The sequence below is a fragment of the Piliocolobus tephrosceles genome, chromosome 1 (assembly GCF_002776525.5).
Source record: "Piliocolobus tephrosceles isolate RC106 chromosome 1, ASM277652v3, whole genome shotgun sequence".
Classification (NCBI taxonomy): Eukaryota; Metazoa; Chordata; class Mammalia; order Primates; family Cercopithecidae; genus Piliocolobus; species Piliocolobus tephrosceles.
Genome location: NC_045434.1, coordinates 13601277 through 13627709, shown reverse-complemented (window position 1 = coordinate 13627709; position 26433 = coordinate 13601277). Strand labels below are relative to the sequence as shown.

The window sequence follows — 26433 nt, the reverse complement described above, 5'->3', positions numbered from 1 at the left end:
ACAGAGTTTTGGTACTTCAAAAATGTAAGTTGAAAGAAAAAAATGTATATATTGGTGATTCTATCTAATTTGGCTTTTTATTTATGGGTGAAGAGAATCCATATACTATAATGTATTATTTGAAAAGAACAGCTGAGATCTCCTGTCTGATTATGTTCATTAGAAATAAAATGTCAGGTGGCTCACACCTGTAATCCCAACACTTTGGGAGGCTGAGGTGGGCGGATCATGAGGTCAGGAGTTGATCGAAACTCCATCTCAACCAACATTACAAAAATTAGCCCAGCATGGGGGCGCATGCCTGTAACCCCAGCTACTCGGGAGGCTGAGGCAGGAGAATCTCTTGAACCCAGGAGGGGGAGTTCAAGTGATTTCTTGAAGTGAGCTAGGACTGCACCACTGCACTCCAGCCTGGGTGACAGAGTGAGACTTGGTCTCAAAAAAAAAGAAATAAAATGTCAGAAATTATAAAAATAGACATATTTAAGTCTCAAATATAAGCATTCCAAATGTCAGGAAAATAAAAACAGTTGCTGATTTTCATGTGTTATAACATATATATGTTACATGTTTTTATATGCTATAACATTATAAAATATGTATATTTGGTTAGAAAAATCAAACTTTTTTGCTTTTTTTACTTTATTTTTACTTTTTGCCTTTTTTACTTTATCTCTATGAATCACACTTTTCTTACATATCTCAAATCCACTTAGTGACATGTGTCACTTAAGAGGGAAAAAAGACAAATATCGTGAATATTTTAAAGACTGTCCAAAAATACACTTTCAATACATGAATTAAGAATACACTATTCTAGGCCAGGTGCAGTGGCTCATGCCCGTAATCCCGGCACTTTGAGAGGCCGAGGTGGGAGAATTGCTTGAGCCCAGGAATTCAAGACCAGTCTGAGCAACGTAGTGAGACCTTGTCTCTACAAAAAAATTTAAAAATTAGCCGGGCATGGTGGCACATGTGTACAGTCCCAGCTACTCAGGAGGCTGAAGTGGGAGGATCGCTTGAGCCCGGGAGTTTGAGGCTGCAGTAAGCCGTGATTGCACCACTGCACTCCAGCCTGGGCAACAGAGTAAGGCCCTGACTCAAAAGAAACCTTTTTTTTTTTTTTGCTTTGGTAGATCAGACGGGGTCTTGCTATATTGCTTAGGCTGCCTCAAAAAAAAAAAAAAAAAAAAAAACTCTATAAAATGTTCTACTTAAAATCACTTCTTTATCATATATCACTCAAAAGGGAAAAGCATGTTTCCATTTACAGAAAGTTTTAAAAAATTATACATGAGTCAAAATATGGGAGAAAACGAACTCTTATTGGGATATGTTGGATCTAATTTCAATTTATAAGGTTTTTTTTGAGAAGTTGTATTCATAAGGATTCATATTACTTGATTTTTATTATTTTTTAAAGGGTTTCCACAGGAAAAAAAGTAATTACTTATTTTTCCTAAAAAAATAAGACTCGCTCTATATTGCAATTACCGTATGCACCCACTGGACCCTCATATACATCTAAGTTACATCTGAGGGGCTTAGGGTTCTTATTTTTTCTGTATCTTGAAACATTTTTGCTATTTCATCATTACTCATGAATTATTTCAAAGTATACTTTTAGAAAAAGAATGGCAGAATGACCTAGATGAGAAGAATGATGCGATCGTGAGATTAATCATTACACTGCCATCATTGTCAGTTTCCCTGTGGCCTTGGCAGAAGTATGGCATCATCTTCGAGAAGGTATAAAGAGGACTAGAGACATCTCGATAGCCTGCTTTTTGCTTGCATTGAATGCAGTTGAAAATTCAGAATTTTTTATAGTCAGTCTATAATGGCAAAGAGAAAAAATATGTAGGAAGATGTTTCACAACCGTTAGATGAATCTGAAGGAGAAAGCAAAGAGATAGCCAGTCTCTAGATACTAATGACGATGATGAAATTGACCATGTAAGTGAGATCTCAGACTGTACATCTACAGATGACAATATCATCAATACATTTCTCAGACTCAAAATTTGATGGATAAATGATCTATTTCCATAGACCTAAAGGGAATACGGTGCTCTCATCCAGTTAGCTATTCCGCCAGAAGGACTTTATTACATAATATTCTGTCAACAGGACCTGGACTATGTCATTTGCTAAAAAGATGCCTGGCAGTGTTTTTTCAACTTTTATGATGTTTGTACACTGAGATTTACTTGGGTTTTTTGTTTGTTTAATTGTTTGCTTGCTTGCTTGTATGTTTGTGTGTTGGAGACAGAGTCTCACTCTGTCACCCAGGCTGGAGTGCGGTGGTGTAATCATGGCTCACTGAGGCCTCAAACTCCTGGGCCCAAGAGATCCTCCTGCCTTATCCTCCTGACTCATCCTCCTGTGTAGCTGGAACTTACAGGCATGAGCCATCACACCCAGCCAATTTCTTTTTTTTTCTTTCTTTCTTTCTTTCTTTTTTTTTTTTTTTTTTGTAGTTTTTTTTTTGTAGAGACAGGGTGTCTCTATGGTGCCTGGGCTGGTCTTGATCTCCTGGCCTCAAGTGATCCTCCCGCTTCAGCCTCCCAATGTGCTATGACTACAGGCGTGAGCCACTGTACCCAGCCTGAAATTTACTTGAATGTTTTGTTACATGAACAGATGTTGAAGGCAAGTGTGTATACAAAGGTCACTGGAAGGAAATAAAAAGCCTGGTGGTTTGATCATCTTAAATGGTGTTTACAAATCTAAAAACGGAAATGCTCTGCAATTATGAAGCAAAGAAGATGGTCATCCTCTCTTTAACAAAACTGTTTTTGAAGGCTTCAAATTTGTTTTATGTATTCTGACAGTGCAAGTACAAGAGACAGAAGCAATGGTAAGTGTGAACTTTAATTAGAGATGGGTTTGAAATCTGAATCACTATATCTAAGACGGATGTTCCAGATTCACGCATGGCAGCTGATGAGCAGCTGGTTGCCTTTGGAGAGTATTGTTCATTGTGAGTTATATACACCTTCAAAATCAAGAAAACATAGAATTTAAAAAAGTGGACTTGGTGTGTTTAAATTCTGATGTCTGAATTTCTAGCAGAGGTTTTTTCACTCTCCTTTTATTTTTATTTCTACAAATTATATGTAAAATGACTGAAAAATATTTATAGGGTCCATTGCATCTAGATGGTAAATGGAAATGACTGTTTTCTTTCTGATAAACTGAGGGTTATATAAGCAGAAATTTCCCAAAATGTGTTCTGCAGAACACTGTGGTCAAATATGTTTGAGAAATGTTGACTAAAACAGAACAAAAATTTTTTAACTACAGGACTTCTCCAAACCTTTAATAAACAAGATGTCCAAAATTCGTTTGAACATAGAATCTTTGGGGGCAGGTTATTACACAGGACTGGAGACTTCTATAGAACGCTTTAAACATGTCTGGAAGGTAAAAAGGCAGAAAGCCAAACCATATTACTAGTTAGCTAAGATTAAATTTATGGAGGCTTTTCCCCTTTCTTAGGAAAAAATTAAAGCACTGAAAAGCCTGCCCCCTGAGAAAAGCCCTACCAGAGGACTGGGGTGAGAGGGAAGAGAACAGGCTATGATCCCTAAGGGCTATGATCCCCAAGGTGGCTCTACTTTAAAAGATAGGTGCAGAGTGATAGTCCTTTACTCTCCAAGAGGACTCGAAGAGGAGTTACTTTATTAGCTTTCTTTTTTTTTTTTTTTTTTTTTTAGACAGAGTCTTTCCCTGTCACCCAGGCTGGAGTAAAATGGCACGATCTCAGCTTACCACAACCTCCGCCTCCCAGGTTCAAGCGATCGAGAGATTCTCCTGCCTCAGCCTCCCAAGTCGCTGGGACTACAGATGCACGCCACCATGCTTGGCTAATTGTTGTATTTTTAGTAGAGACAGGGTTTCACTGTGTTGGCCAAGCTGGTCTTGAACTCCTGACCTCGTAATCCACTCGCCTTGGCCTCCCAAAATGCTGGGATTATAGGTGTGAGCCACCACACTGGGCCACTTTCTTTCTAAGAGAAGGAACAAGAAGTAGCCCATTCTCCTAGGCACAGGGGATGTAATCAGACCCTCAATATGTAAAGGGTTTCGTAGGGCAGATTGCTACTCACGCCTATAATCCCAACACTTTGGGAGGTGGCAGTAGGCGGATCACTTGAGTCAAGGAGTTTGAAACCAGCCTGGGCAACATGCTGAAATCCTGTCTCCACAAAAAATATAAAAACTAACCAGGCATGGTGGCACACACGCCTATAGTCCCAGCTACCCAGGAGGCTGAGGTGAGAGGATCGCTGGACCCTAGGGGTCAGAGGTTACAGTGAGCCCAGATTGCGCCACTGCCCTCAAGCCTGCATGACAGAGCAGTATCCTGTCTCTAAATAAATAAATAGGGTTTAACAGAAAAACTCGCTGAGCCCTACCAAATCCCCAAGGGTGAAAGGTGGGGGATAGTGGGTGGTGAGAAGAAAGGAAAGCAGTGGTTCTAAATCCTGGACAGAGAAATGACTTTAAAAATTATTTTTTAATTTTTTTAATTGACAAATAATAACTGCACATATTTGTAGCGATGGGGTACATAGTGATGTTTCCATACTTACAATGTATAGTGATCAAGTCAGTGTAATTAGCATATCCATCATCTCAAACATTCATCATTTCCTTGTGTTGGGAACATTCAATATCCTCGTTCTAACTGCCAGAAAGCAGGTCATATTTTATTGTTAACTATAGTCATTCTACACTGGTCTAGAGTGCTAGAGCTTAGTCCTGGGTTCCTGCCACCTGGACATTGCTGAGATGATTGAACAGACTACATCTGAGACTAAGAATGCCTTCCCACAGGTTTCTGAAACAGGGACCCAGCCCTTGTCACTGGGTGGTAGCTTGACCTCCCTCACCTCTTCCAGCCACCAGCTCCATCCACCAGCCCTGGCGGCAGCTGGTGCATCTGCTCTGCCTTCTCCTAGGTCACAAGAGAAGAACTGCACCTGGCCTGTCGAGGGCCGACAACTCCACTCGTTCCCAGAATCACATCACCACGCTCCTTGTGGACACCTCTCCTGTCGCTGTCCTCTCTCACACCCCTCTCCAGCACCCAGGCCCTTTCCATGCTTCCTTCCAGAGGTAAACGTCTCCAAAGAGTTGTGCAGACACCATCACCACCTCCTTGCCAACCATTCTCTCTTTCAATGACCCCAGTCTAGCTTTTCCTCCACCTCTTCCTAAAATAGATTCCCAAAGACCTATGTTGAGCCAACGCTGATGCTCACACCAATGTCTTCATCTAGCTCAAGCCCTCAACAGCATCAGGGTTGATCATCTCATCTCACAAATACTTCCTTCGGGTGACTTGCGGCCCACCTCTGTCTGGTTTTTCTCCTCCCTCCTCCCCATGCTTTCTCAGTTTCCTTTGTCTCTTCCAGACCTCTACCTATCACTCAAATGCCCCAGAGTTCTGACATTAGCTCTTCTCTCTTCCACATCTACTCTTTCATCTAGTCCTGAGACTTTAAATGTCACCTATATGTAGATGGCTTTCAAATGTTATCCCTGTGTCTACTTATCGCTGAAGCCCTACACTGGTCTAGCCCAACTGCCCAGCTCAGCATCTCCGTGTAGATTTCAAATATGCATCTCCAACTTCGCATGACCAAAAAGTGTCTCAATCCCAACTTAGCTCTGTAAGCCTCCTCATCTCAATAAATCATGCCAACAGCACAGGCCAGAAACCTAAGAGTCGGATTTAACTCCTCTTTCTCATCTCTCAGTCTTCCCCCAACATCCAATCCAAGAGTAAAACCCACAGGGTCTACCTTCCTAGCACATCCTGAAACTGAAAGCTTTTCACCATCTAGCCAGACATTCCTCCAGTCTAAGCAGCAGCATCTCCGACTTGGACCCCTGCCACACCCAGTCCTAACAGGTCTCCCTGCCACCATCGGTCTTGGCTCCTAGATTTCACCTCCGGACCACAGCCAGAGTGAGTTTTCTATAGCACTTATAAGATCACATCACTCTTGTATTTATTTCTTGTGGCTGTCATAACAAAGTATCACAAACTAGGAGGTGCGAAACAACTGAAATGTATTCTCAGCATTCGGGAGGCCAGAAGTTCAAAATCAAGATGGTAGCAGGTTCCATTTCTTCTGGAGGATCCGAGGGAGAACCCATTCCCTGCCTCTCTCCTAGCTTTTGGTGGTTGCTGGGAATCCTTGTCACTCCTTGGTTTGCATTGCCCCAAACCCTCTTCTTTGTGTGACTCATTTTCTGTTTCTTACAAAGACATTCTTATTGGATTCAGAGCCCACCTTGATCCAGGATGGATCTCCATCCTTGGCTTCATTACATGTGCAAATAACCTATTTGCAAATAAGGTCACATTCAGAGTTTCCCAGTGGACATGAATTTTGGAGGGCACTATTCAACCCACTCTAACTCCCCCACTTAAAACTTCCCAGTGATTTCCTGTTGTCACAAGAATCAAATCCAAATCCCCATCAGGTCCTTGGGATCTAGCATCTGCCTAGTCCTTCAACCTCATTTCCTTCCACTCTGCTTTCGTTCACCACACTCCAGCTACACTGGCTTCTTTCTCTCCCTTGAGTATGCCAAGGTATTCCCACCTCCAGCCCTTTGCACTTACTGTTCCTTCTTCTTGGGACACCGTTTCCCCAGACTTGCACATGGCTGCCTCTTCATCATTCAGATCAAGACAAAGAACGTCAGGTCAAGAGAACTCTTCTGTTCTGTTAGCGAAATCTATATATAAATCTACATAACTAAAGCAACCCCTACTCTTAGTCACTACCTCATTACACTACTTTATCTCCTTTGTGGCAAATAACGGTATCTTAAATTACTGGGTTTATTTGTTGATGAACTTACTAGCTACACCCATAAGAAAGTAAGTGCCTTGCGTGCAGGGCTTTCTAAATGGCTTACAGCCCTGCTATGCACGTAGTAGGTGTTTGTGTAAGAAATTCTGGACTGGCCCACTCAACACACATGGCATCTGGAGTGCAACAACGGCCACAACGGGAAGTTGCCTTCCTGAAATGCAGAAGCTGGAATGCTAAAAACCGCATTTCCCAGGCACCCCTGCAACCGAAGTCCCAGTTGTAATTTAGATTCCTCAAATAACAGGCAGTCATGCAAGACTTGAATTTCAAACTGGGTTCAGAGGGGACAGAAGCCTTGGGTGTGAGGCATGTGTTTGGGGCACAGATTGTAGCAGCTGTAGGGCAGCTTTGCAGTGGGTGGCCAGCTTCCTGGTGGTAGCGGGAGCAGCAGCTCTTAGTGGACTCACCCACGAACATTCAGTCTAGAACTAGATACCTATGATGTCATTTAGGGACCACCGAGATAATCCAGAAGAATCTCCCCATCTTAAGATTCTTAATCACATCTGCAAAATCCTTTTTATTTTTATTTTTTTTTATACAGAGCCTCACTCTGTTGCCCAGGCTGGAGTGCAATGGCACCATGTCAGCTCATGGCAATCTCTACCTCCTGGGCTTAAGTGATCCTCCTGCCTCAGCCTCTCAAGTAGCTGGGATTACAGGCATTCATCACCAAGCCCACCTAATTTTTTTGCATTATTAGTAGAGACGGGGTTTCACCATGTTGTCCGGGTTGGTCTCAAACTCCTGGCCTCATGTGATCCACCCTCCTCAGCCTCCCAAAGTGCTGGGATTTCAGGCATAAGTTACCTCACCCAGCCCCACAAAATTATTTTTACCCAAATAAGGTAAATGTTTTAGTTTTTCCAGGCTGCTGAAACAAACTACTATAAACTGAGTGGCTTACAAACAACAGAAATTCATTTATCATGGTTCTGGAGGCTGGGAAGTCCAAGGTCAAGACACTGGCAGAGTTGATATTTGGGTGAGACAGGAGAATAGGGAATAAGGGTAACCAAGGGTTAAGGCATAAGCAAAAGAACAGCAGGTGCAGCCAGTTCTAGGCAAGATGAGGCAGCATACAGGCCACATTTTTACTCCTGTGATAACAAGACAGAAGTTTCCATTTCAGCCTCTGATTGATGGCAGGCCAAGCTTCCACTTCAGCCTCTGATTGGTCACAGGCCAATCCTTCATAAGATGGAACCAACTGGAGACCTCTAAATGGCATCTGGGGTGTTACTAGATTATTTTAGCTTAATAAAAACCTGAATTGGGGGGTTCTTGAGTTGCTGGCTCAAGCCTGTTCCCACTCTATGGAGTGTACTTTCACTTCAATAAATCTTTACTTGTGTTTCTTCTTTCTTTTGTTGCTTCATTTGTCTTTCATTGCTTCATTCTTTTGTTGCTTTGTGTGTTTTGTTCAACTGTTTGTTCAACACCCCAAGAATTTAGACAACTCACAGTCAAGACCTTCCATCCAGTAACATGGGGAGGGCTTGCTTCCTGGTTCATACATGTGGTGATGGACTTTCTTGCTGTGTCCTCGCATGGTGGGAGGGACTAGCTCTGCACTCTCTTTTACAAGGGCACCTCCCAAAGGCCCCATCTCCTATTACCATCACCTTGGGCATTAGGATTTCAGCAGATGAATTTGGGAGAGGACACAAATATTCAGCTATAACATGTATAGGTTCCAGGAATTAGGACCTGATATTTTGGGGGAGGCAATAATTCACCTTACTACACTGGCCTTGACCAGAAAACTTTGTTCTAAGATCTTTTCCAGCTATTCAAAGGGAATGCCACTGTGTGTGCCCATCTCCTACCTCACCTCCATTTATTCCTCCCTTGAAGGATTTACCTAATGAGGGAAAGTGAGGATAAAGGGAAAGAGCCAATATGCAATGGTTGCAGACATTCAGCCAAGGGAACTAGGAAGTGTGTGAGCCAAGCTCTGACCAGGTGTAGACACTCAGCCGAGAGCCGAAAATGAATAACCAAATTGCTGGAGCAGCAGCCAAGTGTATTCAGCTGCATCTGATAGGCCAAGAGAGGGACAAGTGCTTGGCATGTTCACTCTAGCAGACAAGTGCATTGGGCCTGGTATGCCCTTGGAAAAAGATCCCTTCCCAGGTGAGGGCTGGCTTTGCAGGACAGCTCCAGCCAGTCTCGCCCATTTTTAAGGACAAGGAGGAGGAAGGAGGCTAGAGAGAGAATGAGAATAGGGAAGTAGGAACAGATGGCTTCCTGCACCCAAGAGGCTATTCACCAAAGATCAAAAGAAGTGAAGAGATGAAGGAATTATCCAGATAAATTAAACAAAAATAAAAAGAGGCAATGGGACTTGGGGACCTTTCCAGCCAGGGCCGGTTGTCTACACTATTAAGCTCACTAGACAATTATTCCAACTTTTCTGCATGTGGGAGGGCAACAAAAAACTGACCCCAGGGTAGGTCTAAAAGCCTTCAATTCCTTCTCCCATCTTAGTACTCATTTGACATTAAGTCAAGTCATTTAACCTGAGTAGAAATAAAATAAGGCTATCAAGGTAGTGCCTGCATATAATTAGGCAATATTGACCAAAATAAAGTAGGTTTGATCTCTTTAGTGGGTGAATAAAATGCTGACATCAGCACCATGTTGTTTGGCAAAATGTGCAATATTAATTCATTCATGTGATAACTAATCAGTACCTGGGGATATATTGATCAATCAGACATGAATCTTGCTCTCAAGGAGCTTACAGTCTAACAAAAGACACAGAGCATGCTCATAAATAATGCATTTAATCTTATCAATAAACCCTGTGAGCCAGTCACCCTGACTCCCACGTTATGGATGAGAAAAACTCAAGTTTGCAGTAAACACCTTGTACAGAGTCATACAGTTAGTGACAGAGCCTGGATTTGAGACCCATCTCTCACTGCTGAAGCCCATACTTTTTTCATATGACTCTAAGGTTTTCTGAAGGAGAAACCTTTGAATTTTCAAAGCTATATGGAATTTGAACAATGGAGATGAAAGAAAAGGCATTTAATGTAGAGAAAAAAGAAGGAGTATAGAGATGCCGTTGTGATATTAATCGACTTGGGAAATAAGAAATAGGAAGTTTGTGGATGGAAATTATGAGCTCAACTTTTAAAAATATCCTTGAAGGACTTGTAGGACACACCGCTAGAAAAAACAGCAGTCATTCAGAAATGCAAAACTGGAACCCTCAGAGAAACCTAGGCCAGATATTTAGACCTGGGTGTCCTTACCCAAAAAAGAATGGTGGAAGCCATAAATCTACTAAGGCAAAAACTCTATGATGAGAAGATGAGAGAAAGGGCCAAGAACCTTTGGAAGTTCTATCTTTAGGAAGTAGAAGAAAGGAATGGAAGGTGGAAAAGAATGAGTAGGCAGGAGAGCTGAGAAAGTCAAGCTTTCCAGAACGTAGGGGAGGAGAAACTTGAGGGATGAAAGCCCTGACAAGTTCTACAAGGAGAACAAGGAGAATGAGTTTTGATTGGGAAAAGGCCACTGGATGGGCAACTAGGAGGTTTTTGGTGATGTTTAAATAAGACTGTGTGTTTGAGTAATAGAAATAACAAAGATAAATTGCCCCTTCAAAAACTCTGATAACAAAAAGGGAGGAAAAAGAGAAAATAAGAACAAGGGGCAGATAATTTTTATGGAAAAACCCCAGGCTTGTCTGCATAATTTAAAACATTATGGGCTGGGCGCGGCGGCTCATGCCTGTAATCCCAGCACTTGGGGAGGACAAGGCGAGCGGATCACGACATCAGGAGATCAAGACCATCCTGGCCAACATGGTGAAACCCCGTCTCTACTAAAAAATACAAAAATTAGCCGGATGTGGCAGTGCATGCCTGTAGTCCCAGCTACTCAGGAGGCTGAGGCAGGAGAATTGTTTGTACCCGGGAGGCAGAAGCAGCAGTGAGCCGAGCCTGGGTGACACAGCAAGACTCCGTCCAAAAAAATAAAAAATTATGGCCAGGCACGGTGGCTCATGCCTATAATTCCTGCATTTTGGGAGGCTGAGGTAGATGGATCACTTGAGGTCAGGAGTTCAAGATCAGCCCAGCCAACATGGGGGAACCCTGTCTCTACTAAAAATACAAAAAATTAGCTGGGCGTGGTGGCGGGCACCTGTAATCCCAGCTACTCAGGAAGCTGAGGCAGGAGAATTGCTTGAACCCGGAAGGTGGAGGTTGCAGTGAGCCGCAATCATGCCACCACACTCCAACCTGGGTGACAGAGCAAGACACCATCACAAAAATAAAACATTATAAATTTCCTCTTGCATCTCTTCATTTTTTTTTATCTTCCCCCTTCACTCTTCTCTATGTAAACTCGTTCTGGCCAAGTCAATCAAGTTGGGAACACTGATTTGAGCAGATTTGTCAACATTACTCTGGGAAAAAAAGGAGTTGATAAACTGTTCTGGCAAGAGTCGTCACCAAAAATAGTACCACATAGGCTTGTGATTGGGAAGAATAGCAAGGTTTAGAAAACCGTGTTTGTTGGTTGTATTTGTTTGTGTAGGGGATAGCTGAATGTGTTTGTAGGGGAAGGCTCTAGTGTTAAAGGAGAGATTGAAGATGCTTTATGATTCTGGACAAGTATGGAGAGAAAGGAGACCAAGTCGCACCTATAAGGGCTGGCTTTAGAGAGAAGAAGGGACATTTCTTTACCTGAAATTCCATGAAATACAAAAGAAAGAAGGCTGAGAAACAATGATGAGAAAGTAGAGGCAGCTAGGTAATTCATACCAATCTTCCCAATGAGAACAAACATACGAGCTGCATTAAATATAAGGATCATCTTTCCGGAAGCATCTGATAGCTAACACAAGAGTGAAGAATTAGCAAGCCAGGGAACAGGAAAAATGGAGGCCCAGAAGGTAAACCCAGAGTCTGAAGTCACTCTTCCTCCTCACTGTTAGCCAACTTCAGGTCACACAGCAGAGAAGATGAGAATCTGAGCAACACTTCATACAGCATGATATGGTTAGAGGATCTGATACTGGGGTCCAGGGTCCACCAAGGTGAGTCTCCCAGGAAAATCCTTATCTTTGGGTTGTGACCCTAAAGGACTATACTGTAGGAGTAAATATTATCCAGAAATAGCCCGGCCTTTGCAGACACTGCAGCTCACCTTCAAATCATTTCAATCCATTAAATTGGATTAAATTAATCTCAGGGTACTCTTGGCCCCAGACTCCTGACAAAAGCAAAGTAAGTCCTCTCTGGAGGAAGATAACATCATCCTAGGTCTCAAATAATTTCCGCAATTAATGTTATAACTATGCCCACTATAACAGCAAAAATAACTAAATAAGAAGAAAAGATAATAAACATAAAAACCAGCATAACAATGGAAAATAGAACAATGGACACTCAGAGAGTCTCCAGATATTGGTGTTAACAGAAATTCTAGAAATGAAAAAATATTATTATGTTTATTATATCATATATTATATATTGTTATGTTATATTATATTGTTATATATTATATATTGTATTTATTAAATTATTATATTATATTAAATTTAGTAAGTCATGAGTATGTTTTATAAGAGATTAGACAAAGCTGAAGTAAATTGGATGTTGGATCAGAAGAAAATATTTGGAATGAAGCATGAAGGAATAAAAGAATGAAAAAGACAGAAGAGAAGTTAAGAGTGATAAATAATAGAGTAAGAATACCTAGTATACATGTTATTGGAATTCTGGAAAGATAGAAGAGAAAATGAGAAAGAAGCAATATTTGAAAAGATAATAACTGAGATTTTTTCCAAAGCAAATTAAACACATAAAGCTACAGATTCAAGAAGTCCATAAAAACTCCAAGAATAAGGAAATACACCTAGGTACATTACAGTAAAATTGCTGAAAGCCAGAGGAAAAGGAAATATCTTTAAAAAGCCACAGAATAAAAGACAGATCACTGTCAAAGGAGCAACAATTAGACAGGCAGCTGATTTCTCAAGAGAAACAAGGAAATCCAGAAAATAATGAAATACCCTTAACATACTAAAAGTAAGTAACTGCCAACCTAGAATTGTATGCCCTCCAAAAATATCTTTCAAGTATAAAGATGAATTAAAGATAACAAACCAAAACAGAATTATTTGTCATTCACAATAAAGGAAATATTAAAGAATACTTTTCAGGCCCAAGGAAAATAGTCCCAGATGGAAAGTCAGAGATGCAAGAAGGAAAGTAATACATTAAACAATAGCAAGTATTAAAATATAGGTAAATACAAATTGAGAGTGACTATATAAAAAAGTTAAAATGTTGTTGAATTTAAAATACGTATTCCTTGGCCAGGCACAGTGGCTCATGCCTGTAATCCCGGCACTTTGGGAGGCCAAGGCAGGCAGATAACCTGAGGTCAGGAGTTCGAGACCAGCTTAACCAACATGGAGAAACCCCGTCTATACTAAAAATACAAAATTAGCCAGGCATGGTGGCGCATGCCTGTAATTCTAGCTACTCGGGAGGCTGAGGCAGGAGAATCGCTTGAACCCGGGAGTCAGAGGTTGCCATGAGCCGAGACTGCACCACTGCACTCCTGTCTGGGCAACAAGAGTGAACGCCATCTCCAAACAAAAAAAAGGCGCGGTGGCTCATGCCTGTAATCCTAGCACTTTGGGAGGCCGAGACAGGGGGATCACGAGGTCAGGAGATCGAGACCATCCTGGCTAACACAGTGAAACCCCATCTCTACTAAAAACACAAAAAAAATTAGCCGGGCATAGTAGCAGGCGTCTGTAGTCCCAGCAACTCAGGAGGCTGAGGCAAGAGAATGGTGTGAACCCGGGAGGCGAAGCTTGCAGTGAGCCAAGATCGCGCCACTGCACTCCAGCCTGGGTGATTGAACGAGACTCCACCTCAAAATAAATCAATAAATCAATCAATCAATCAATCAATCAAAAAAATATATATATATAGCTTAAAATACACGACAACAATAATACAAAATTGGGGACAGGAGTAGAGTTAGGGTGTTTCAGAGTTCTTGAAATGCCTGAAAAGAGCATGAAGCACCAATTAATATAAGACAAGAAGGAATACTGTGATCTTGCAGCTTATTGCCAAAAGAAGAGTAAAAAGGATATATAATTTCCAAGATAATAGAGGAAGGAAACAGAACATTAAAAAAATAGTCATCCAAAATAAGCAATAAAATGAGAGAAAGATGAACATAGAGTATAAGTAGGACAAGTAGAAAGCACACAACATGAGAGATCTAAATCCAAATATATTAGGAATTAGGCCAGGCACAGTGGCTCACACCTGTAATCTCAGCACTTGGAAGGCCAAGGCCAGCAGATTGCCTGAGCTCAGGAATTCAAGACCAGCCTAGGCAAGAGGGTGAAACCCCATCTCTACAATAAATACAAAATTAGCCAGGCATGGTGGCACACGCCTGTAGTCCCAGCTGCTTGAGAGGTTGAAGCAGGATGATCTCTTGGGCCTAAGAGGTCGAGGCTTCAGTGAGCCATGTTCACACCACTACACTTGAGCCTGGATGACAAAGCTAAACCCTGTCTCCCCACCAAAAAGAGAAATCAGGAATTACATTAAATATAAATGGACTAAATGGTCCAATTAAAAGACGAAGATTGCCAGATGATTAATGTTTTCAATTATATAGTGTTTACAGAAGATTACATTTAGGATATAAAATGGGCTGGGCAGGGGCTCATGCCTGTAATCCTAGAACTTTGGGAGGCTGAGACAGGTAGATCACTTGAGGCCAGGAGTTCAAGACTAGCCTGGTCAACATGGTGAAACCCCGTCTCTACCAAAAATACAAAAATTAACCAGGCATGGTGGCAGGCGCCTATAATCCCAGGTACTCAGGAGTCTGAGGCAGGAGAATTGCTTGAACTCTGGAGGTGGAGGTTACAGTGAGCAAAAATTGAGGTGAGCCAAAAAAAAAGGGGGGGGCGGGGATACAAAATGGATAAAAGTAAAGGTATGGAAAATATATACCATACTAATCCAAAAAAAATGGACTATCTATATTACTAATTATCAAACAAAATAGAATTTAAAGCAGAAAGCATTACTAGAGATAAAGAAGGGCCTGTCTTAATAACAAGATTTCCAATTTCCCAGGAAGTTATAATGTCATGAAATTATTATTATTATTATTATCATCATCATCATCATCATCATTATGAGATGGAGTCTCACTCGGTTGCCCAGGCTGGAGTGCAGTGGCACAATCTCGGCTCCCTGCAACCTCCACCTCCCAGGTTCAAGCGATTCTCCTGCCCCAGCCTCCCAAGTAGCTGGGATTACAGGTGTGCACCACCAAGCCTGGATAATTTTTGTATTTTTAGTAGACAAAGTTTTACCATGTTAGCCAGGCTGGTCTTGAACTCCTGACCTCAGAGAATCCACCCACCTCAGACTCCCAAAGTGTTGGGATTACAGGAGTGAGCCACCACGCCCAGCCAATATTATAAAATTATATACACCTAATACCTCAAGATACATGAAGCAAAAAGCAACATATCTACATATGGACAAATCCACAATCATGGTAGAATTTAACACACTTCTGTCAATATTTAACAGAACAAGCAGACAAGTCAGTAAGGATATAAAAGATTCAAACAACACAATCAGGAACTATAACCTAATGGACATATATAGAATATTGAACTCACAACTACAAGTGTACATTATTTTCAAACACACAAGAAACAATTTCAAAAATCAACCATATGCTAAGTCATAAAGCATGTCTTGGCAAATCTCAAATGACTAAAATTACACAAAATACACTTTTTAAATACATTGCAAGTAAGCTAAAAAGCCAGTAACAAAAATGATAATTAGAAAACTCCCATGAATTTTTTTTTTTTTTTAAGATGGAGTCTTGCTCTGTTACCCGGGCTGGAGTGCAATGGCACAACCTTGGCTCACTGCAACCTCCGTCTCCCTGGTTTAAGCAATTCTCCTGCCTCAACCTCCCAAGTAGCTATGATTACAGACATGTGCCACCATGACCAGCTAATTTTTGTATTGTTAGTAGAGATGCAGTTTCACCATGTTGGCCAGGCCAGTCTTGAACTCCTGACCTCGGGTGATCCACCCGCCTTGGCCTCCCAAAGTGCTGGGATTATAGGCATTAGCCACTGCACCCAGCCCCATGTATTTGAAAATGCAGATATACATCTAAATAATCCATGAAAACAATCAAAATAACATTTTAACATATCTTAATAGAATGATAATAAACATATTGCATACTGAAGGTCATGGGATAAGGTTAAAGCTATGATTAGATGAATATTTATAACTATAATTGCATAATTGCATATATTGATCATAGGACAGGCTTAAAATTAATGAACTAAGCAGCCATCTCAAGAAATTAGAAAAAGTACAGAAAATTAAACCCAAGAAAAGAAGAATTTAATGCACTAAAAAAATATATAAAATATGAAATATACATGGTCCCCAACTTACAATGGTTCAACTTATGATTTTATCACTCCAATAATATGAAAGCAATATGCATGCAGTATGCTCCTCAACTTACATTGGAATTATGTCCAGATAAACGCATTATAAGTTGAAAATATCTTAAGTTAAAAACACACTTTAAGTGGGACACAACTTCATTGTAAATGAAGGAGCATCTGTATCAACAAAACCAAAATCTGGATTTTTTGGAAAGAGTAATAAAATTGATTTAAAACCCTAGCAAAACCAGGCATGGTGGCTCATGCCTGTAATCCCAGCACTTTGGGAGGCCAAGGCAGGAGGACTGCTTGAGGCCGTGAGTTCAAGACCAGCCTGGGCAACAGAGTGAGACCCTGTGTCTACAAACAAAAACAAACAAACAAACAAACAAAAATTAGCAAGATTTATCAAGGGGGCAAAAGAAAGAAAAAGAAGATTAAAATAATCAATGTCAGGCATGATAAAGAGACATCACAACAGAACCACCTTTATTGAAGACCATAAGAAGGTATTATGAATAGTTTTATGCCAAAACATTTTGCAAATTTAGATAAATTGGTGAATCCCTTAAAAAGAAAATTTATCAAAAATGGACACAAGAAAATACGTAAATCTTAACTAGCCCAATAACTATTCAATAAACTGAACTGATCATTTAAACCCTTCCACAAAGAAGACTCCGACTCCTCAGAAACACACATGTGCCTCCCCCAGCACACAACAGCAACAGCAAGGATGATCATAGCAGCATCATTTACAATAGCCCTAGACTGGAAACAACCTAAATCTCCACCAAGAGTAGAACAGACCAACAAATTATGCCATTTTTTTAAATGCAATACTATCCACTGATAAAAACTGCAAACTACACCTACACATGACAACCTGGATGATTTTCACAAGTATAATGTTGAGTAAAAAGTGCGGCACATGAAAGAATACGTACTGTTTAGTTACATTTATATAAAGTTAAAACACACACACACACACACAAAACAGGCTTTAGCATTGAAATACTAAAGTTCAGTTTAGCCAAAAACTAAATTTTAGCATTTAAAGAGACCTTTCTCCCTTTTTTTAAGATTTTACTTTTTTAGAGCAGTTTTAGGTTCACAGCAAAACTGAACGGAAGGTACAGAGATATCTCAAATACCCTCTGCCCCCCACATAGCACAGCCTTCCCCGCTATCAACATCCCCTACCCGAGCGCTGTGATTGTTACAATCCATGAGCCTACACTGACACATCGGTATCGCCCAGGATCCATAGTTCACATTAGGGTTCTCTCTTGGTCTTGTACATTCTACAAGTTTTGACAAATGTAGAATGACAGGTGCCCATCATGACAGTATCATACACAGCAGTTCACTGCCCTAAAAACCCTCTGTGCTGCACTGTTTGATCCCTCCCTCCCCCTAATCCCTGGCAATTACTGATCCTTTTTGTGTGTGTGTGAGATGGAGCCTTGCTCTTTCACCCAGGCTGGAGTGCCGTGGCGCCATCTTGACTCACTGAAACCTCTGCCTCTCGGGTTCAAGCGATTCTCCTGCTTCAGCCTCCCGGGTAGATGGGACTACAGGTGCCTGCCACCATGCCTGGCTAATTTTTTTAATTTTTAGTAGAGATGGGGTTTCACCATGTTAGCCAGGATGGCCTGGATCTCCTGACCTCATGATCCACCCGCCTGGGCCTCCCAAAGTGCTGGGATTACAGATGTGAGCCACTGTGCCTGGCCAGTTACTGATCCTTTTACTGCCTCTACAGTTTTGCCTTTTCCGGAATGACATATAGTTGGAATCATAAGGCATATAGTCTTTTCAGATTGTCTTCTTTCACTTAGTAATATGCATTTGAGATTCTTCCATATCATGTCATGGCTTGATAGCTCATCTCTTTTGAGGACTGAATAATTGTGCATTGCCTGAATGTATCACAGTTTATTATCTATTCACCTATTAAAGGTCATCTTGGTTGCTTCCAGGTTTTTGCAGTTATGAATAAAGCTGCTATGAACATCTGTTTATACATATATTTTTGGTGGTAAAGATAATCAAAGATGCTTTACATAAAAAGTCAGGATAATGGTCACCTCTGATAGGGAGGGAGGGTAGAGGTGGACGGGGGAATGAGGAGTAAGTGCAGGGTGAAGGAGGGCAGAGTTCTAGTTCTCGATCAGGCTGATAATGACACTGGTTTTGACTTTGTGATAAATCACTGAATTGTATATCTTTGTTTTTGTTTTTTTGGTTCTTTTTCGTCTTTGTTTTTTTGTTGAGACAGAGTGTCATTCCTGTTGCCCAGGCTGGAGTGCAGTGGCATGACCTCGCCTCACTGCAACCTCTGCCTCCCAGGTTCAAGCGATTCTCCTGCCTCGGCCTCCTTTTTCTGTAGGTACACTCTATTTTACAATTTTTTAAAGTGATGAAAAAAAGAAAAAGAGAGTTAGAAAGGAGGGAAAGAGGAAGGAATAGAGAGAGAGACCTTAGAAGCAGAAAGGCAGAAAGCTGAGGCGTTAAGACTACCTGTTGTGTGGCCTCAATCTTTTCAATAATGTATGAGGCACAATCTCCCGGAAAGATCAAGGGTCTGAAAGGTCTGGACAAGACTTGCAACAACTGCATTAGAAATGTGATGGGCTAGGAATCTGCTATAGGTCAGGAAAAGGATTGCTGAATAAACTCTACTGAGCATGGGCTGCAAACTCAAGATACCCACGGGGAACAGGCAGGCATCTCATGAATCAGGTCGTCTGGGGAGTAGGAGGAACCAAACCCATTGATCAAAGGCATCTAATTCTCAGTTTGGGGGTCCAGGAAGACACTCTCTGTTGTTGCAGAGATGGTAGTAAAATGGAGTGTGTGCCCCATGTCAGAGAGGCCGCTGCCTCTCAGCTCTAGCCAGTGGTCATCCCGGAATGGGTAAAGACGGGGTACCGCCAGCTCCCCAGCTCTGCTTGTGGAGCTAAAACTCTGGATTTTCTGGTGATCTCCTGTTTCTTAAATGCTCATAACTGAATCAAATTGTTTTAAATATCATTCCTGCCAAAGAAACCTCATTTGATGTTCCCAATGAGGTCTGTGAGGTCCAAGACCCCTGGGTGAACCAGTTAGATCACTGTGGAACAAGTCGCCCTGGGGCATGGCTGTCTCCAGCCGCTCTGAGTAGCCAGCCATGCAGCCAGCCGGTCTCCGATTTGGGCTGTGATGAGTCTGGATGGCAGAAGAACAAGAGGGATGGGAAATTGAGGGAGGGCCTCATTGAAAGGGCTCACTCCAGGAGCCAGAAAGCCAGAAGAGCCTAAGGGACCCAGAGCTAGAGTGAGATCAGAGGCGCACAGTCCCCGTGAGGACAAAGAGCCCAGTGAGGAGAATGGGAGAGGTAAAAGGATAAAAGAGTCAGAAGGAGTTTCAGAAGCTAAGAGCTCCAAAAATAAACCTTTCCCTTTGTATCACTTTTCTCTTTTCACTTTAGTTGCTCTCAACTTGCTGCTTCCTTTTTTAAAAAATTCTAACAATTCTGCAGGAAACCAGAAGTGTGAACCAAACACGGTAACTCTAGGTGTTATGGCGCTGTCCTGCTCACCCTTCTTTTGGCCTACTGGCTTCAAAGGTGGGCACACACACCGTTCCTTTTCTAATGATCCGGTCGTGGATTCAGGCTCAGTAAGCCAAGGCCACAAGCAACAGGGCTTGGGCTCCATCTGCCTCGGCCGCTTGCGGCTGCCTTCCAGGAAGTGCTGGAACAGCAGAAGCAGCTAGCAGTGTGCTCAAGAAGTGGTCAGCAGTTGGGAGCAGCTGGAGGAGGGGAGGCCAGTGAGCAAATATCAGCTTGGGAAATAGGGTTTTGGCTAAACAAAGTTCACTGTTGTTTTCCAAGAAAGCAGAACCTAGTGGAGCCACCCTAGAGAACAAGGAGAGGAGCAACTTAAACTGAGTGTTGGCTCCAAACTTCTACGGCATGATACGCTTGGCCACCCAATTGTGATCAGAGCCATTGTTGTTCCCCCAGGGGCAGGGGGCAGAGGGCAGGTGGCCGCTCGGAGTCAAAGGGGAAGACAGGCAGTCCAAACACCACCAAATGACAGAGATGGAGACCAAGACGAAAGGAAAAAACAACAGAAGGGATTTTTGTCCTTGAGATGTGCTATGCAAATTCTTTTCAATTAGTTTACTATTAATTATTCCATCTTGAACATTTAGAGCTGTTCAACACAGGCAGTATCTACGTTTTGAAGTAGTAAGTTCTCCATTTCTAGCAGTCTGAGCAGAAGCTCAGCTGTTATCTACCAGAAGTTCTATTAAAAGGATGAAAGGTTGAACTAGATGACTTCTAATTCCGAAGACTGTCATTCAGCAGAACTGGCTAATCCCTGGCAAATGATACCCTTTCTAAGTATGCATGTGTCACCGAAAGTCACTCAGACAAACCAGACTATTTGTAAACAGGTCTGATTATCTGCAAATTATCTGATTGAAGCTTCCCGGGTATGAAGCAGGGCTTATTTTAAGAAATTAAGTTAATTTAGATAATAGTTGTGTTGAAAAGCAACAAGTTCAGAAACAATTAAAAAGAATGCAGCTTCCCTTTTATTTTTTTCAACTCTACATTTTCTTTTCAAATTGTTTCTAATAGACCATCTGTCAAGAAAGGCTCTTTCGACTGGGCACAGTGGCTCATGCCTGTAATCCCAGCACTTTGGGAGGCCGAGGCTGGTGGATCACCTGAGGTCAGGAGTTCAAGAGCAGCCTGGGCAACATGGTGAAGCCCTGTTTCTACTAAAAACACAAAAATTTGCTGGGCGTGGTGGCGCACCTATAATCCCAACTACTCTGGAGGCTGAGGCACAAGAATTGCTTGAACCCAGGAGGCAGAGGTTGCAGTGAGCTGAGATAGCACCATTACACTCCAGCCTGAGAGACAGAGCAAGACTCCATCTCAAAAATGGAAATAAAAAAAAGAAAGGCTCTTTTGTTAATTACTTAAATATGATTGGAAGTCATTATTACTTTTTAAGTCAATAGAAGTCTTTTTAGTATATCTAATAGCATATTAATTCCTATGCTTTACATATTTGTACCCAAACAGCACCCAGCCCTGCACCTAACATATAACAGGTGCTCAATAGATGCTCATTGAATTAATTGGTTGCAAAAACCGAGTGTATCCATTGAACATTTCTGCATATTTGTGATAATAATAGTATTTTGAACACTTGTTCTATGCCAGTGACTGGGTCAAATAAACACTCAGCCTCACAGTAATCCCTATGAAGTGATTGCTACATTAGCCCCATTTTATAGATGATACAACTGAGACCAGTGAGTGGCAGAGCCAGGATTCAAGGCCAGGCCTGTCCAACTCCTGAGCCGAAGTTCTCAGCGAGGGTATTAAACTGAATCTGAATCCTCTGCTTAGTTTATCTGTTTTGAAGTGCTGCATGTGGTATGTTCAGCAGATGAAAACTCTCTGATGAGGCACGTGTGGATGGGATGGCAGGGCTGAGAAGGCCGGCTCCCCGACCGGTTGTGCACAACCTACCTCCCCAGCTGTTTCTGCTACCGGCTGGGGCCTTCAACTCCACCACTTCCCCTCCCCCAGGCCCTAAATCACTCTCAGGCCCTTTGTTCTTCCCCACAGCTGCTCAGCAAATTCCTTGATTTGAAATTACGATCACAGGTTGGAGTGCTACTTAAAATAATTTTGCCAAATGTTCCATCTCTCTGTGTTGATGAATATAATGGATGACAATTTAAAGAGCAAAAAAAAGCAAGTATTCACTTTGTGGAAGACCAAAAAAAAAAAGCATAGGCTGCATGCATAGCATTAGTTTGGCTCGGAAAGATTCATTCCCCCAGGAAGCTAGCCAAATGCTGGACTTTTGTGAGCCGCAGCATGGTCAGGAGAGCGGGCTGCTGGCAGGTATGGCCTGCAATAGAGGGAGAGAGCAAAGGTCAGGGCATGTGTTGGGTTTGTTTAAGCATGAGTCAGAGGAGTGGGGGTAGACCTGGGATCCAATTTCCAATTTCCTGTGCAAGTCACTGAGCGGCACTTCTCCCCTTCCCCAAAAGCCTTTTATGCGCACTGCTCTGCGGAACAAAGGGAGATATGGTACACATAAATAACCGGGACAGGCGGGTCTTCTCAAAGGTGGAGACTCTCTTGAATTTGGAAAAATGCAAGCTCTGAGGGAAGCAGGGATGAAGGCAGACCACGTGCATCTAGCACTTTGGCCAACTGAGGCTTCCGGGGCTTAGAGGCCCTCACCCTGGGCTCTTAGCACAGCCTGAACACAATGAAGCCGTGGGTCAGCCCTTCCTGCAGGCGGGCCCTGTGGCCAGGCTCGGCTCAGGCGAGGGGTGGCTGGGCCATGAGGAATCAGAAGAGGGCTTCTTCCCTCACACCGGGTCCTGCTCAGCAGGCGGACATTTCCCGTGTCCTGAGGCTTCTTCCAGGCTTGAGCCCCAAAAAGCAGGTGCGGAGAGATGAGCAAATCCTGAGCAAAAAAGAGATGGCGGTGACGCCTCTCTGAAGTTTCCATACCAAAAAAGCCCCGGCACAAGGCAGGCACTGCTGGCAGCCCGGCCCCACAAGCTCCCTTCCAGTGCAGGAATCCAACAGGAACATGTGCCCCCAGGGCCACCGGAAATGCAAACTGTTCTCCAAAAACCAGGTTGGCCTCTCTGTAGGAGTCTTGCCATGCAGAAAACACCAGGCCCTCTGGAAACGCCCCCTGTTCATTGAGGGTCTCTGGCTGGCTGGCACTATGCCCATCAAGGCCACCTCCTATTGGTGACACACAAGGGTTGTGCTGAATCACAGCAAGCTGGGAGTTCTGTGCACCCCCAAAATGATCTTCCACACAATGAGAAGCACTCAAAAGAAATGGTTACAGCTGCTGGGGGCCCCCGTCAGCCTTTGAGGGCAGTGAGGTGTCCAGGTGGCAGCCTCTGGGGCAAACAAGTCCCAGATCCACCGCTTCCCAGCTGGGGAAGATGCCTGCCCGTTTCTGGGCCTCATTTCCTCGTCTATGAAATGGGCATAACCGTGTCACTTCGCCAGGGGGTTGTAATGGGTAAATGCCCCCGCTCTGTGGATAAGCAGGAGTCTTTCGAGCTATTTCCACCAGAAATGGCAGAAGCACGGCAGGGCAGGAGAAGTGCCCATCTGTGCGTCAGGACAGGAGGCAAAGGTGTCTTTAGACACAGAGGATACTACAGTTCTTTGTCTCACCCTCAACCTCCAAGGACTGTCTGCTTGCCTGTATGGTCTGCTTACCACATTCCCTCCAAAGGAGGGCCCCAGGCCCGCCCAGCCCCTCATGGACTCCACTCCAGACCCTCCTCCTAGACGGGTGGGGAAGAGAGGCAGAGCCTGCGGTGCTCCCCTCATTGAGGTGTGGCAGTTCCCCTCTTCCTTTCTCTCAGGTGACTCTTTTGACCCCCAAGAATCCCTGAGCACTCATTTGCTGTCTCCAGCCTCTCTTGCTTGGAAGAGGAAAGAAATATCTCGGGTTCCTCTGTCTTCGGGCCACACTAGCTCCTCCCTACCCCTCTCACTCAGGACACATCAGGAGGGAGCAGAAGGACTGGCTGCCCAACAGAAGGAGATTGTATCGCTGATATTGTTTGAACTCTCTAGGGACAATGCCACCCTCACTGCCAGCCCCCGAGGCACACCCATCCCTGTACCCTCCTTGCTACTGCTCATCCAGGACCCCATCTTTATGGGCCTCCCAAGTCATAAGGGGTCACTCTCTTCTCTCCTTGGATGCCCATAACACAGAAAATGGTCTGCACCCTAGTTACTACCTCTCCCACGGGAGCCCTCAGGAGACAGGCCTGTTGGGAATCCCCTAAAAGGGTGTTCTCCCTCTCCCCGGAAGCTCTTCTTGGGCCCTTTGGGAAAGTAAAGAAATAGCACGTCCTCCAGATCCCCATGGGCATAAGAGGAGGGGCTTTGATGCCTCATTTTTCTTCTTGTGTTTTTGTTTTCCCTTTTTGCAGATCCCTGCGTTTAATGAGGAAGTGCTGTCAGCAGAAAGGAGAGGAAGCTTCAGCCCGACCACCCGCAGGACCCACGTCCCTCTCAGCAGGGAGGCAGAATCATTCTTCTATTCCCTTCCTTTAAGGGCAGCTCCAGACACTCACGTGGACCCAAGTAGGAAAAGCACGGAGCGTGTCCTCACACTGTGTACCTCATACAGGTAACATCCTGGAGAAATCTCTGGAAAGAGAAAACAGAAATTTTATGGCCCACAATTAAAATGATTTGAGTCATAAATAACTCTGATAGCTTGCCCCACCAAGCACATGCTACGTTCCACACCCCCTGCCAGCCCTTCACATCCATCTCCTTGCCAAGCCCTCTAACAACCTTACAAGGGAGAGACCTTTTACTCTCATTTCCCAGAGGAGGACATTGAGGCCAAAGAAGGGAAAGGATTCCTCAGGTGACACCGTAAGTGACAGAGTCGAGACCCATATCGGGCCTGTCTGAAGTCAAGGTCACTCTAATTCCTCACATAGCCCCAGATGTTGCCAGCTGGTTGATAAGGCCTTTCCACAAAGGACATCGAAGTACCTCATCAGGCAAGACGCGGTGGCTTACGTCTGTAATCCCAATACTTTGGGAGGCCAAGGTGGGCGGATCACCTGAGGTCAGGAGTTCAAGGCCAGCCTGGCCAACATGGCAAAACCCCGTCTCTACTAAAAATACAAAAAATTAGCCAGGTATGGTGGTGGATGCCTGTAATCCCAGCTACTTGGGAGGCTGAGGCAGGAGAATCGCTTGAACCCGGGAGGCAGAGGTTGCAGTGAGCCAAGATCGTGCCATTACACTCCAGACTGGGTGACAGAACGAGACTCCGTCTAAAACAACCTCATCATCAGTAGAGAACTGTCACCTTCCTAAACGAGGAAACTGATAATTTTAAAAGCAAACAGATTTCTGAACTTGGGGTTAATGATAAAACTGGAAAAACGTAAAAGACTCCCTGTTCCTCTCCTCCATTATCAATATGTGACTTAGATTTGGATGCCAAGTCAAATCTCACCAGAACTATATCCTCCATGGTAACTTATTAAAGAGTCAATCAAAGTTTGCTTTAAGAGAAAAGTAAATACACCCAACTTTCCATACAATGCCGGACCCTGAGTTCACTTCCTGGTTTCACTGTTGACTCAGGTTGCAATCCCAGATAAGTAACTACACACGCTCACTGCCCGGGGCGCAAAGCTAGGGCAAGAGCCTGGAGTCAGCGCACCCCCAAGAATTCCGGAACATGGGAAGGTGCCCATCTTTCGTGGAGGGGGCCTGCCTCAGGAAAATCAGGCAAAAGACCATGTGCAAAGCTCCACGTGCAGGTGCAAGCTGCTTGTCCCTGTGTCTCTGATTGCAAGGAAAGGGGTCACCGTTTGTCACACCACCAACAAAACCCTGCCATCCTTTGGCTCTGTGCTCACCCGTAATCACTGGCATGAGGTGGGAAGCTCTGCCCTCTGGGATCAGGTGGTGGGAAGGATACAGAACAGAGTCGGCAAGTCAACTCCAATCCCAGTGAGCATTTTCAAAGAAACAAATAAAAATAGCCAGAAGTGGGTCAGCACTTACAGTGAGGTTAGAGACAGGAAATTGGGACAGACTCCGGGTCCTGTGTAGAGGGACAGAAGTTTTATTTCATAAGCACAAACTCATACTGTCTTTCCAATCTGATTCCTTGTTTCTTTTCTTTTCCTTGTTCATCTCCTCTGTCTTTTGGATACACAGCAAACAAACACACATAGGCAGCTAACAAAAACAGTGTGATGTTGAATCCTTGCTCCTTCAGTTCTAAGGTCCTCTTTTTCCTGAGGCTGAAGAAAAAAGATACTTAAAGAAAACTTACTTAAGAGTCAGGCAGGAAGGGGAGGTGGGATACACACTTTGCCTATCTTTCAGGTTTCTGCAATCTCAGCGCATGCTGCTTAAGAGGAAAAGAGCAGCAAAGCAGATGAGAAGCACTGTGTCCTTAAGTGATTTACCTGTTCCCAAGCAGGCCT

General features: G+C 43.4%; 1 long non-coding RNA gene across 3 annotated transcripts in view; it reads right to left on the bottom strand.

Annotated features, from left to right (window-relative positions):
- The window catches only part of LOC111545252, a 34384-nt gene extending 8420 nt beyond the window's left edge, over positions 1-25964 (bottom strand). For all 3 annotated transcript variants that reach the window (XR_002732382.1, XR_002732383.1, XR_002732384.1), the window contains exons 1-2: positions 25858-25964; positions 24544-24619 (exon numbers count right to left, since the gene is read on the bottom strand). This is a non-coding gene — a long non-coding RNA (uncharacterized LOC111545252). The remainder of the gene's footprint in view (positions 1-24543; positions 24620-25857) is intronic.
- Positions 25965-26433: the final 469 nt, after the last annotated feature.